This window comes from Phascolarctos cinereus, unplaced genomic scaffold, assembly GCF_003287225.1.
Source record: "Phascolarctos cinereus isolate Bilbo 61053 unplaced genomic scaffold, phaCin_HiC Scaffold_2;HRSCAF=192, whole genome shotgun sequence".
NCBI lineage: Eukaryota > Metazoa > Chordata > Mammalia > Diprotodontia > Phascolarctidae > Phascolarctos > Phascolarctos cinereus.
The window spans coordinates 302253383-302267860 of NW_027555625.1; the positions used below are offsets into that span (position 1 = coordinate 302253383).

The 14478-nt window shown below is 37.2% G+C and overlaps 1 pseudogene; it reads left to right on the forward strand.

Annotated features, from left to right (window-relative positions):
• The first annotated feature begins 1351 nt into the window (after positions 1-1351).
• On the forward strand, positions 1352-11401 carry LOC110194971 (olfactory receptor 1G1-like; annotated as a pseudogene).
• Positions 11402-14478: the final 3077 nt, after the last annotated feature.

The window sequence follows — 14478 nt, forward strand, 5'->3', positions numbered from 1 at the left end:
TGCTTATATATGTATGCATGTAAGTATGTATGTACATATTGTTCCTTCTTGAACTCATTCCTGATGAAATTTGGTTTCAAGAACTAACAGCCCTCCTCGCCCATCTGATTCCTCTGTGTCAGTTTCCCTCTCACACCTCATTTGTATAAAAGAATCACTCTTTTTAGCTGTTCCTAAATGGTTTTACTTTTTAAAGTCATATAATATGCAAGTCTACTCCAATCTTTCTTACAAACTACCCAATTACTAATAACAATCATAGACACATGTGTTACATTTTACATACATAAAAAGTAAATAGCCTGTCCTTATTGAGTCCCTTGTAATTGGTCTTTCCTTTCTACCTTATATTTCTCTAGGCTCTTGTGTGTCAAATCTTCTATTAGGTTCATTTTTTTTAAGACAGTCAAGGAAGTCTGACAGTTCATTGAATGTCCATTGTTTTTCATTCAAGATTATGCTTAACTTTGCTAGATATAATATTTTCATCCAAAACCACAGTTCTTTTGCTCTTCAATATATAATGCTCCATGTCCTGTGGTCTTTTGGTGTCACCACTGCTAGGTTTTGTGTGATTCTAATTATGGCACTTTAAATTTTTTCTTGTTGCTTGTAAGATTTTATCCTTGTTCAGAATTTGGCTATGATACTCCTTTGGGTTTTCCTCATAGGTTCTCTTCCAGGTGGTGATCAGTGGATTTTTTCTATTTCTACTTTCTCCTCTTGTTCTAATGCTTCAGGACAATGCTAAAAAATTGTTTCTTGTATTACTGTATGAGGATTCTTTTTTTTTTACCATAACTTTCAGGTAGTCTGATTATTCTCATGTTTTCTCTTCTTGGTCTCTTCTCCAGACCAGTTGTTTTTCTTATGAGATGTTTCACATTCTCTTCTATTCTCTTCATTCTTTATATTTTGTTTCATTATTTCTTGGTCTTTTATAACTTCACTGGCTTCCCCTTGCCCAATTCTGATTTTCAAGTAGATGTTTTCTTCCTTAAGATTCTTGATCTCCTTTTCTAATTGGTTGAGTTTCTTTTCATAATCTTCTTGGGTTGTTCTTTTTTCTTTTTCTTTTTTTTTCCTTTTTCCTCAATCTCTCTCATTTGATTTTTCAAGTCTTTTTTTAAAAGTTCTTCTATGAATTCTTTTGAGCAAGTGACCATTTGATGTTACTCTTTGGATTAGAAGAGGGTTTCTTTGCTTCCTTATCCTCTGAAGATGAATCCCAGTCTTCTCTATTCCCACAGTAACTCTCTGTGTTTGAATTCTTTGTCCTTTGCCTGTGCATTTTTTAAAATTAGTAATAACTTAGTTTTTTACAATCACCTGTAGTCCTGGGTCATGGGGAATGGTGCCTCTGTCTTCATATCCTCCTTCAGTTCTCCCCTTTGACCTGGAACTGGAAGCAAGACCACCAGTTTCCCATAAGTGCCCACAGTCACAGGTGTCCTTACCCCACTGCTTCTGCACTCAAGTGGGTGCATGCTGGTTCCTTCTTGCTCTTGATGTTTCCATAGCACAGCCGGCTCTGGCATTCCTTGTCAACAGAGGTTCAATCTTCCCAGGCTCAACACCCCTCACTGTCCTGGGGATAAAACTTCCTGCAGTTGGGGCTGAGTCAGCTTCCCAACCCAGCTAATCCTAGGGCTTCTGGCTTGTTTTTTAAGTGGAGAACAGGAGAATATTGTACACAGTAAACAACCACACAGTATGATGCCAAACTTTGATAGACTTACCTCTTCTTAGCAATGCAGGGGTCCAAGACAGCTCTAAAGGACTCATGATGGAAATTCCTGTCCATGTCCAGAAGAAGAACTATGGAGTCTGAATGCAGATTGAAGCATATTATGTGCACACTCTTTCTCTCTTTTGGGTTTCTTTTTTTATTTCTCACGATTTCTCTGATTGGATCTAGTTCTTCTTTACCACATGACTAATGTTCAAATAAGTTCAAGATGAATGTGTACGTAGAGCATATATCAAATTGCATGCTGTCTTGGGGTAGGGAGAGGGAAGAAATGGGGAGAAAATTTGGAACTCAAAATCTTATGGAAGTGAATGTTGAAAACTAAAAATAAATGAAAAAATTCCCAAAAGAGCTACTAACAGTTAAGAATGTGAGGAAAATTTCAGATAAGAAATGAGAGTGATGCAAGAAAATTATGAAAAGAGAATTAATAGCTAGATAGCCTCTTTTGAGGCTCAAAAAATACTGAAGAAAATAACACCTCAAAAATTGGCCTAATGAAGTTCCCCTTCTTGGAGCCAAGATGGTGGTGGAGCTCTCACCTCCTGTATCAACCTCCTAAAGGCCAGAAAAAATCACCCCAGGAAAAACCTTGGAACCCCGAACCAGAAGAAAGATGGGGGAGCAGCAGTCCATTAGCCCAGGTAACTTGAGGGATTAATGGGGAAAGCCCCTCTTGCCCTGGGGGAAGGGGAGCAGTACAGAACAGGAGGTGTCCCAGCAAGTTAGCAGAAAGCCCACCTCACCATACCAGGAAGAATCCTGAAACCCAGGTGGTGGAGCAGGCAAACACCAACATGTGTTCCTCCAAGTGCCTCAGTGAGGGTGGGAGAACTGGTGGAAACCAGCTGAGAAAACCACCAGGTGTCTTGACATTCTACAGCAAACGGGTCTCCCAGTGCCTCAGCAAAAATAAGGGAAGCAGCACTACAAGGGGCCCCAGGAAGATAAACACCTATAACATCCATCTGAAAGGAGCTGAGGAAAGTGAAAGGAAAGGAAGAGCAGGCAACTTAGAGTTGTCCTAGAGTTCCAGTGTTGCTGATTTCAGCCCAACACCAGGTAAGCTGCCAGAACCCTACAGCCTCAAACTGTCAACATTGGAGGCCCCAGCACACAAAACCAGTGACAAAGAAGTAGGCCCCAACACAAGAAGCTTGGGTCAGTGCCCTCTGCTCCCCAGTAGGAGAGCTCAATCTCTTTAAAGGGCAGGAAAAAATCAAAACTCCATGAGCAAAAAGAAATGTACCATATATTCATATTATGAGAACAGTGAAGATCAAAGGAGAAATTCTGAAGAGGACAACATTGTCAACAAACCCACATGTAGAATCTCAAAAGGGAATATGAACTGGTCTGAAACCCAAAAAGCCTCCTTACAAAAGCTCAAGAATGATTTTAAAGGTCAAATGAGAAAGGTAGAAGAGTCCTTAAAAAGTAACTTGGCCAAATGGAAAAAAAGTACATTGAAGAAAACAAATTCTTAAAAGATACAGTTGGCCAACTGGAAAAAAAAGTACACTGAAGAAAACAGATTCTTAAAAAACACAATTGGCCGAATGGGGAAGGAGTACAAAATCTAATAGAAGAAAACAATTTATTAAAAATTAAAATCGGGCAAATGGAAGCTAATGACTCTATAATAGAGCAAGAATTAGTCAAAAAGAAAAAAATGAAAAAATACATGAAAACGTAAAATACCTCACAGGTAAAACAACTGACCTGGGAAATCGATCCAGGAGAGACAATTTAAAAATTATTGGTTTACCTGAAAATCATTATGAAAAAAAGAGCCTGGATAGTATCTTTCAGGAAATCATCAAGGAAAACTGCCCTGAGGTCCTAGAAGCAGAGGATTAAACAGCCATAGAAAAAATCCACCCATCACCTCCTGAAAGAGATCCCAAATTGAAAATGCCAAGAAATATAGCAGCCAAATTCCAAAATTACCAGGTCAAAGAGGAAATACTGCAAGCAGCCAGAAAGAAACAATTTAAATATCATGGAACCACAGTCAGGATTACACAGGACCTTGCAGCTTCTACATTAAAAGACTGTAAGGCATAGAACATGATATTCCATAAGGCAAAGGAGCTTGGATTACAACCAAGGATCAACTCCCTAGTCAAAATGAGCATGATCTTTCAGTGGGAGGACGTGGATGTTCAATGAAACAGGGGACTTCCAAACCTTCCTGATAAAAAGACCAGAGCTCAACAGAAAATTTGATATTCAAGTACAAGACTCAAGAGAGACATTAAAAGGTAAATGGGACAGAAAGATACAATATGTTGTTAATAAGGGCAAACTGTTTCATCCCTACAAGGGAGGAACTTGTAACTCTGAGAACTGTATTGTTATTACACCATGTTAAAGGAGTATACATAAAGGGGAATGTAAGTTGACTTTGATGTAATGATAAAAAAAAACTAATCAAGTGGGTTAAATGGATCCAAAATGGATTAATCTATCTAGAAAATGTACTGAGAAAAGGAGGCAGACAAGGGTAAATTACATTACAGGAAAAGACACAAAATCCTATTACAGCAGAGGGAAAGAAGGGAGGGAGTGAATTGTTTGAACCTTACTCTCATCAGAGAAGGAATAACATAATCAGTTAGGTATAGAAATCTAACTTGCCCTATAGGCAGTAGGAGGGAAAAGGGGAAAAAAAGGGAGGGGGATAGAAGGGAGGAAGAAGCAGTAAGGTAAAGGGGAAGAAAAGGGAAAGGGATAATAAAGGGAGGGGGAAGGAGGCAGTGGTCAAAAGCAAAACATTAATGAGGAGGGAAAAAGAAAAAGGAGAAAGAAAAGCATAAACAGGGGAGAAAAAGGATGGAGAGAAAGACACAGATAGTAATCATGACTGTGAATGTGAATGGGATGAACTCTCTCATAAAACAGAAGTGGACAGCAGAATGGATTAAAAACCATAATCCTACAATATGTTGTTTACAGGAAACACATTTGAAAAAGAGTGACACACAGGGTAAAGGTAAAAGGCTGGAGCAGAATATATTTGCTTCAGCTGAAGTAAAAAAAGCAGGGGTAGCAATCCTGATCTCAGACAAAGCAAAAGCAAAAATAGATCTTCAAAAAGATAAGGAAGGAAACTACATCCTGCTAAAAGGCACCATAGACAATGAAGTATATCATTTAAACATATATGCACCAAATGGTATAGCATCCAAATTCTTAGAGGAGAAGTTCAGGGAGTTACAGGAAGAAATAGAGCAAAACTATACTAGTGGGGGACCTGAACCTCCCCTCTCTGAACTCGATAAATCTAACCACAAAATAAACAAGAAAGAAGGAAAGGAGGTAAATAGAACGTTAGAAAAGATAGTTATGATAGACTTCTGGAGAAAACTGAATCGGGATAGAAAGGAATATACTTTTTTTCTCGGTGGTACATGGCACATACACAAAAATTGACCATGTACTAGGGCATAAAAACCTCACAATCCAATGCAGAAAGGCAGAAATATTAAATGCATCCTTTTCAGATCATGATGCAATAAAAAATATATGTAATAAAGGGCCATGGGAAGATAAACTAAAAAATAATTGGAAACTAAATAATCCAATCCTAAAAAATGATTGAGTCAAATAACAAATCATAGAAACAATCCATAGCCTCATTCAAGAGAATGACAATAATGAGACAACATACCGAAACTTATGGGATGCAGCAAAGCAGTTCTTAGGGGAAGTTGTATATGTCTAAATGCTTACATGAATAAAATAGACAGAGAGGAGATCAATGAATTGGGCATACAACTAAAAAAACTAGAAAAAGAACAAATTAAAAATCCTCAACTAACACAATTAGAAATATTGAAAACCAAAGGAATAATTAATAAAATTGGAAATTAAGAAAACTATTGAACTAATAAATAAAACTAAGAGCTGGTTTTATGAAAAAACCAATATAATAGATAGACCTTTGATTAATTTAATTTTTAAAAAAAGTAAACCAAATTACTAGTATCAAGAATGAAAATGGTGAATCTACCACTAAGAAAGAGGAAATTAAAACAATAATTAGGAACTATTTTGCCCAAGTGTATATCAAGAAATTTGACAATCTTAGTGAAATGGATACATATTTACAAAAATATAAATTGCCCAGATTAACCGAAGAGGAAGTAAAATACTTAAATAATCCCATCTCAGGAAAAGAAATTGAACAAGCCATTGATGAACTCCCTAGGAAAAAATCTCCAGGGCCAGATGGATTTACATGTGAATTCTATCAAACATTTAAAGAACAATTAATTCCAATACTATATAGACCATTTGGGAAAATAGGTGAAGAAGGAGCTTTACCAAATTCTTTTTATGATACAAATATGGTGCTGATAGCTAAACCAGGAAGAGTCAAAACACAGAAAGAAAATTATAGACCAATTTCTCTAATGAATATAGATGCAAAAATTTTAAATAGAATATTAGCAAATTGATTGCATCAACTTATCACAAGAATAATACACTATGACCAGGTAGGAGTTATACCAGGAATGCAGGGCTGGTTCAGTTTAGGAAAACTATCAGCATAATTGATCATATCAACACCAAAACTAACAGAAACCACATGATGATCTCAATAGATGCAGAAAAAGCTTTTGACAAAATACAACACCCATTCCTATTAAAAACACTAAAGAGCATGGGAATAAATGGAGTCTTCCTTAAAATAATAAATAGCATCTACCTAAAACCTTCAGCAAGCATTATATGTAATGGGGACAAGGTACAAGTATTTCCAATAAGATCAGGGGTGAAACAAGGATGTCCTTTATCACCACTGTTGTTCAGTGTCATACTGGAAATGTTAGCATTAGCAATAAGAGAAGAAAAAGAAACTGAAGGTATTAGAATATGCAAAGAAGAAACAAAGCTATCATTCTTTTTTTTTTTGTAAGGCAAATGGGGTTAAGTGACTTGCCCAGGGTCACAGAGCTAGTAAGTGTCAAGTGTTTGGTCTGAGTCCGGATTTGAACTCAGGTACTCCTGACATCAAGACATCAAGAAACAGTCAAAGTCAAAAGAATGAAAAAAAATAGAAGAAAATGTGAAATATCTCATCAGAAAAAAAAAAACAAGTAAACCAGATCCAGGAGAAGTAATTAAGAATTATTGGACTATCTGAGAGCCATGATAAAAAAAAATGCCTTAGATATCATATTTCAAGAAATTATCAAGGAAAACTGCGTGAATATATTAGATTCAGAGGGCAAAATTGAAAGAATATGCCAATCACATCTTGAAAGAGATCCCAAAATGAAAATTCCCAGGAATATTAGAGCCAAATTTTAGAACTCTCAGGTCAAGGAGAAAATGCATAAAGCAGCCAGAAAGAAACTATTATCCTTCAGCTGAAGTAAAAAAGGCAGGGATAGCAATCATAATCTCAGACAAAGCAAAAGCAAAGATAGACCTAATTCAAAAAGATAAGCAGGGAGAGTACATTTTGCAAAAAGGTACCAAAGACAATGAAATAATATCAAAAAAAAATTTAAGGGCAAACTTCTCTGATAAAGACCTCATTTCTCAAATATATAGGAAACTGAGTCAAGTTTATTATAAATAAGAGCCATTTCCCTATTGATAAATGGTCAACATGAACAGGCAGCTTTCAGAAGAAATAAAATCAATCTTGGGTTAAGCTAAACACACTAATTGAACTAAACATTGATGATTTTTTTATAAAGTCAGTACATTTATTCCGATGTACATAAGTTATAACTCTCTTAAGCATTTGAACTAAGATATCTAAAGTATTTGAAAGAGATGACAAGAAAATGAAATTTATCTCTAAAAAAATTTAATGGTCTTTAATGAAAGAGATGATTGCAAAGAGTTCTAGACCTGGAGTCAGGAAAACTTTGGTTCAAATAGTGCCACTGACCTAGCTGTGTGGCTTTAGCCTCTTTCAATCTCTTTTCTTCATGTGTAAAATGGAAAGAATAATACCTGTTGTACCTTACTTGTGAAGTTACTATGAGGATTCAGTGGATTCATATCTATAAATGTCTTTGCTCATCTTCAAACAAGGCCTTGATTTCAGCTATTATTACATTCTGAGGTTGTCATGAGGCTCAAATGTTATTGAGATTTCAGCTTAAAATCAGGGAAACTTTCTACCAATTGGATCTTTCCTCAAGTTGAATGGGTTGCCTTTTGAGAAATAGCTTCCTCGCTACTGGAAGTCTTCAATCAGGTACTACTCATCCCATATGTTGTAGGAAGGCATTGATATTAAGAGACAGACTAAAGTGAATTACTCCTAAATTCCCTCTCAGTGCTGGGATTTTATTGTTCTGTATGGTGGAAGAGTAGCATTGAACTTGAGCTTGAGGAAGACATGGAAGTTACGTACAAGCATTCAAAGGACTGTCTTGTGGAAGAGTGGACAGATTTGCTTTATTGGCTCTCAAAGGGCAGAACCAGACAAGGAGTGGAAGTTAGAAAGAAGAATATATAGAATGGAAGTCAGGAAAAAAAATTTTTTTTCCTAACCCAAATCTATCTCCAGAACAGAGACATTCCCTAAGCAATAGTGTTAGATATGGCCTCAGTCTAGCTGGGTAAGTCCTGGATAAGGGTCATCTATTTTAATCTCATGCAGTCTCAAGCATGGAGAGAAATTCAGTTGTCCAAAAGGATAAGTAAATACTGCTGCTGCCCTCTGTTGTAGTCAGACCACATCTGAAATGCTACATTCATTTCTGGGTGCCACATTTTAGACAGGACATAAACAACCTGGAGTGTGCTGTCTAGAGAAGGGTGACCAAGATTATGTGCGAATTGTAGACCATAATATATGGTTGAATAGTTGGAGAATGTGAGGAGGAAAAATTGGGAATGGGGAAATAACTGTCTTTAAGTATGGATAGAGTTTTATTATGGGGAAGGATTCAATTTATTCTTCTTGTGCTCAGGAGAAGACATGAGAACAATGTTTTAGGAAAGCATATTTTTGTTGAGGGTAATTAAAACTTAAAGAATATAATTCTGAAATTTCTAATGAGCAGAGCTGTCTAAAAGTGAAATGGTCTGCTTTTGGAAGTCTTTCAATGGAGTCTAGAACCCTGTAGATAACCACCTGTCAGGGATAGTGTAAAGAAAATAACATATGTTTTGAGCACCTGGAAATCATAATAACAGCAACTTAAATTTGTCTAGCACCTAGGTTTCAAAGCACTTGTACACATTATCTCATTGAATCCTCATGAAAAAACTGTTAGATATTACAGAAAATGCTTATATCCCATATTATGGATAAGAAAATGCCCCCCCGGCCAAAAGAGGAAATTCCTCAACCAAGGTCATGAAGCTGGTAAATGGTGGAGACAAGATAACAACTGCAAGTATTCTGATTCTAATGAAATAGATGCCAGAATTCTCTACATCCAATAGACATGTCTCAGGGCAGGCATGATTCTGTGATCCCATGTTCATTTACATCTTTACTTCTTTAACAACTGAGGCTACTAATTCAATAACTATTAAATGTGTAGTATGTGTAGAGTATTGTCCTACATGGGCCAAGAAAGACACAGATTGAATGGAGCCCTTGAATAGGCTGTCCGCAGTCTACACTTGGAATGCATTCCTTCCTCACATCCACCTCTTAGAACTTCTGAGTTTTCTTCAAAGCTCAGATTAAGTACCACTTCCAGATTCCCCCTCCCTTAGCTGTTAGCTGCTCCTCAATTAACTTGGATTTATTCTATAGACACATATGTATATAGACCTACGTACTTAGATATCACCACGTGGTCTGCATTGATAGAATGTTGGCATCCTATGGTCAAGGTCTAATTCTCCAAGGTGTTTGTATTCTCCATGCCTAGTACAGTGCCTGGTACATAATAGAGCCTTAATAAATGCTTGCTGATTGACTGACTGGCTAACTGATTGATAGACTGCAGGAAAATAAGGTTTTGTGGAAAGCACTAAATCAGGCCTGCACAACCTGCTGCCTGCCAAAGGATTTTGCGTGTCCCATGAAAAATGTAGAAAATGTTTTCCTCTACATTTTTCATGGGCTACTGGAAATCCTTTGGTGGGCCACAGGTTGTACAGGTCTGCACCAGATTATCTATGTGTCCTACTAAGACACAGATTCTAATACCAGCTTAACTTCTTGTGAGCTGTGTGAATTTGTGAGGATCACTTTACCTCTATGTACCTCAGTTTCCTTATATTTAAAATGGATCCGATCATATGGATTCTACCTTCATTCCTCAAGAAGTGGTTGTGAGATGCTAATGAAAGAATGGATGTAAAGTATTTTGTAACTTTAAGTACTCTACCAATACCAACTATTATTAATAGTAATTGCTCATGAAATTTTTATTTCATTCTCAATAGAAAAAAATGCAAACTTCCTACTTTGGAAAGAAATGGTGGAAGGGTGAAATCTAGGAGTTGTAGTAGATATTCTCCACTCCTTTCTAGCTCTGATATTCTATGTTCTAGAGGTTTTTTCTAGCTCTAATATTCTATTTTAATCATTTAGAGCTCTAACATTCTATGTTCTACTCTCTAAAGTTCTCTCCAGCTCTAACATTTTGTCTCATATTCTAACATTCCATGTTAAAAGGCTCTTCCCTAGAAACATTCTGCATTCTAGCATTTTGTATTTTAAGTTTCCTTTTGATGCTTGATAAATATGAACTGTTATCATGATGTCCTGCCTCTCCGTTCCTCAGTTATACCAGAAAAAAGGATAGAGGAAAGCAGACAAGACTCTCTGAATTTCTCCTCTTTGGGCTCTCTCAGCATCTGGAGCAAGAGCTGAATCCCTTTGGCCTATTCCTGGCCAAACCTTCTCATCATATTGGCTATCTGCTCTGACTCCCACCTCCACATGCCTATGTATTTCTTTACGTCCAACTTCTCTTTCACTGATGTGTGTTTGTCTTTCACCACCGTGCCTAACATGTTGTTCAACATTCAAACTCAGAGCCAAACAATCCCCTATGGTGGGTGTCTTGCCCAGATCTTCTTCTTCCTGTGGTTCATTGGGTTGGATGTCTTCCTCCTAGGGGTTATGGCATATGACTGACTTGTGGCTATCTGCTATCCTCTCCACTATACTATTCGCATGAGCCCCCAACACTGTTTCCTGCTGGTGGCTGGGTCATTGGTCCTGGCTCATTTATATTCCTTGACTCATACCATTCTTCTGGTTCAATTGCCCTTCTGTGATTCTAATACTATCCCCCACTTCTTCTGTGAGCTCCTCCCTTACATGAAGTTCTCCTGTTGCTGACCTTATGCCAACCAGTATGTGCTGATGTACTGGGGTGGGGCCTTAACTATGCTGATCCCTCTGATGAGTCTTATTTCCTATGTCCGCATCGTGACCACCATACTATGTGTCCCATCAGTGAAGGCAAATGCAAAGCCTTCTCCACCTGTGGCTCCCATCTCACTGCTGTTTGCCTGTTCTATGTGGCTGCCATTGCTGTGTATTTCATTCCCTTTGAGGCTGACTCAGCTGGAAAAGATAGGTTGGCAGCTGTGATGCATGCTGTGGTGACCCCCATGCTGAACCCTTTTATTTATAGTCTGAAGAACAGGGATGTGAAGGAGGTCTTTGGAAGGCTTCTTAGTAGGAGGCCATTGTTTTTTCAATAAGTTAAAACATTTTTGACTAAGATCAATAAGGTCTTTGTTTTTTCAATAAGCTCAAATCGGAATTTGTGGGAAGTCCTGGGGACAATGAGATTTACCCAAGCCAGCATCACAAAATGTGAGATAAAGCATGGTTACATCTATGTGACTTACTCTGAAAGTTCTTGAGCAGAAGAAAACACTTTATGAAGAATGAGGGGTTGAGGTAGTAAATGGAAGAGGTGAAAGATAATTATAATGATATCATAGAACAATAGAGTATTAAAGCTAGAAAGATCATCTTAGTGATCCTGGAATATAAAGCCAGAAGGGAGCTGAAAGATCATCTAGTCCAATTTCAAATCCCCACCCCTACACATGAGGACACTGAAGCTCAGAGAACCTAAATTACTTACCTAAGGTCACACCATTCATAGATAGCAAAGTGGTGAGTCGAACTTACAGGCCTCCCTGAACTCAGTCCGGAGGGTTTTCCAACATTCTTTCCTTGCTCAATGATGAAAGAAAGGTGAAAGAAGAATTTTTTTTAGTGTAGGAAGACTAGAAAGAGAAAGAAGGGATTGAATAGAGAAAGCAAAAAAAAACCCCTAAGAATGAAATATTATTCCATTTCTAGCAGCTGAAGAAATACTAAGTATTAGTGCTGCCTACACAAATTAATTCCCTCTTTCTTTCACTTGATGTCATCTCCTCAAAGATATTATCAGTGCCCTACCACACTGGCAAGTACCCTTTACCACTGCCCTGAATGAGGTGTCCATGGCTGAAAATAATATTGCTAAATTCCAAAGTTCCTTCAGAAAAGGAGCCCAGAATAGGTGGAGTCTTCAAACTATGCCACATAAGAAGCAATGAAAAGAACTGGAGAAGAAAAGATTTAGGAGAGACAGGTAACACAACACATAGAGTGCTGGACTTGGAGTCTGGAAAAGTAATGTTCAAATCATGCCTCAAATATGTACTAGCTGTGCAACCCTGGGCAAACCACAAGCTCTGCCAGCCCCTTTGTAAATGGGGAAATTGATATTATCTAGGTGACAGGTGAGGATCAAATAAGTAACATGGAAAAGGCTTTGCTAACCTGAAGTACTGTATAAATGCTAGCTATTCTTATTTTACAAGTTAAGGATTAGAAATCAGGATTTTGGATCAGGAAAAGATTTTAGAAAAATATAGTTCAAACTCTTTTTACTGATGAGGAAATGGAGGTTCAGAAAGGTTTGTTGACTTGCCTAAGGTCATATAGACAATAAACTGCAGAGTCAAGATTTATACCCAAGTTTCAGACTCCAGCTCTTTCCAAGGACCTGCCTGGTGTGATTTGGAAGAGAGATTTTACTTCTTACAATTGGCTTCAGAGGGCAAAATCAGAGTTAGACTAGATTACCTCTGATGATTACGGTGGAAAATCTAGGTCTGGCATGAGTACTGTAATAGTTCATCAGGGAGAGGAGACAGAATGGGATTAGGGAAGATTAGTATTCTTGTAAAATATCAAGGGAACCAATAGGACACTCTCTCCTGCATAAAGCAGCTTCTGCTTTCATTCCCTGAGTCTTAGGAGAAGGAAAGCTCCTCTTTGGGCTACAGATTCAGTAGTGCAGTCCTTTAATACAAGATAGGACTTTGTAACCCTCAAAGATGGTCCAATAATAGAATGAGCTGCTTTGCAAGGTAGTGAGCTCTCCTTTACAGAGGATGCTTAAACAGAGCCTAGATGACCATGTATTATAAATGATGCAAAATATATTCATGTATGACAGTGGAGTTTGACTGTGTGACTTCTTAATTACTTCCTGCTGTAAAAAAAAAATCTATGGTTTAACAATGCAAGTAGGTTTCAGCTTATAATTGGATTGTTCTAAAATTAATTTGCATGTCCTAGCAAAAAATATGCAAAAAGTTGATTTTCTTTTTGGAGCTCAGAAGGTGTTTGTTATAGAAAATGGCAACATAGTATAGTGAAAGAGCACGGATTTGGAATCAGAGGATTTGGAATTCCTGGAGCATCAGCCTCTTGCTGAGAATATTTCTCCATGAACCTCAGCTTCATCTACAAAATAAGAGGTCAGAACCTGGTGATTAGATGATTTATAGACTACTTCCAACCCTAAAATTTGACAGTCTGATATTACGAAAACTCATTAGTTTCCCAGGCTAGCCTATAGTATCTTATTTAACTCAGACTAGAGCTGAACTATAATACCAATACTAGTCCTGTCCTTATGGTCTAGACAGAGTGTTTGTAAGTAAAATGTTTATAAAAAATAGGGAATATTTCAGATGAGATATGCTATGTAAAATGTTTTGGAAACTGTAAAGCACTATTTAAATGTCTTTTATTATTATTACTGTTATTATTATCTGTAGAATGTGCATGTCACTTTTCTAAACATCTTCTAGGATACTCTGAAACTTCCTGAAGACATTTCCACACCCTGAGGAAGAGAAGGATAAATTTTTCATTTAGTACTTCTGGTATTAAGGAAATCTTTATGGGCTGGGTGTCCTTGATAATTTTAAAGGCAAACTATAGTTGAAAGAACTCTGGTCTGGGAGACTAGAGATCTCGATTCAAATTCTAGCTTTGCTATTTATGGTTTATTTGAATTAGGCAAATCACTTCCCTTCCTTGAGCATCAATTTCCCCATCTATAAAATGGATAATAATTCTTACAACTGCTTACTTTGTAGAATGTTTGTGAAAGAAATATCTTATAAACATAAAGTGCTATAAAAGTATGTTGTTATCAACCAACAAGCATTTATTAAGTGCCTACTATGTGCCAAACACTGTTTCTAGTTGTCATGGATATTCTCATGTTCTCACTCTTTCCCCCAAATTCTAAAAGAATGAGTAGACCATCTCCTGCATGCTAGGTTGAGATATTTTTGAGAAATTTTGGAATTATATAGAATAAGGCATGAATCTGCACTGATCTTCAATAAGGGAAGGAGAGAGTGCCCACATCTGTAAGATCACAGATATATAAAATTATCTCTTTCTCAGTTGTCCTGATCTTTTTCTAGTCAACTCAGTTCTGATTTTTGTTTTGCCAGTCTTCTGACAATCCAAATTT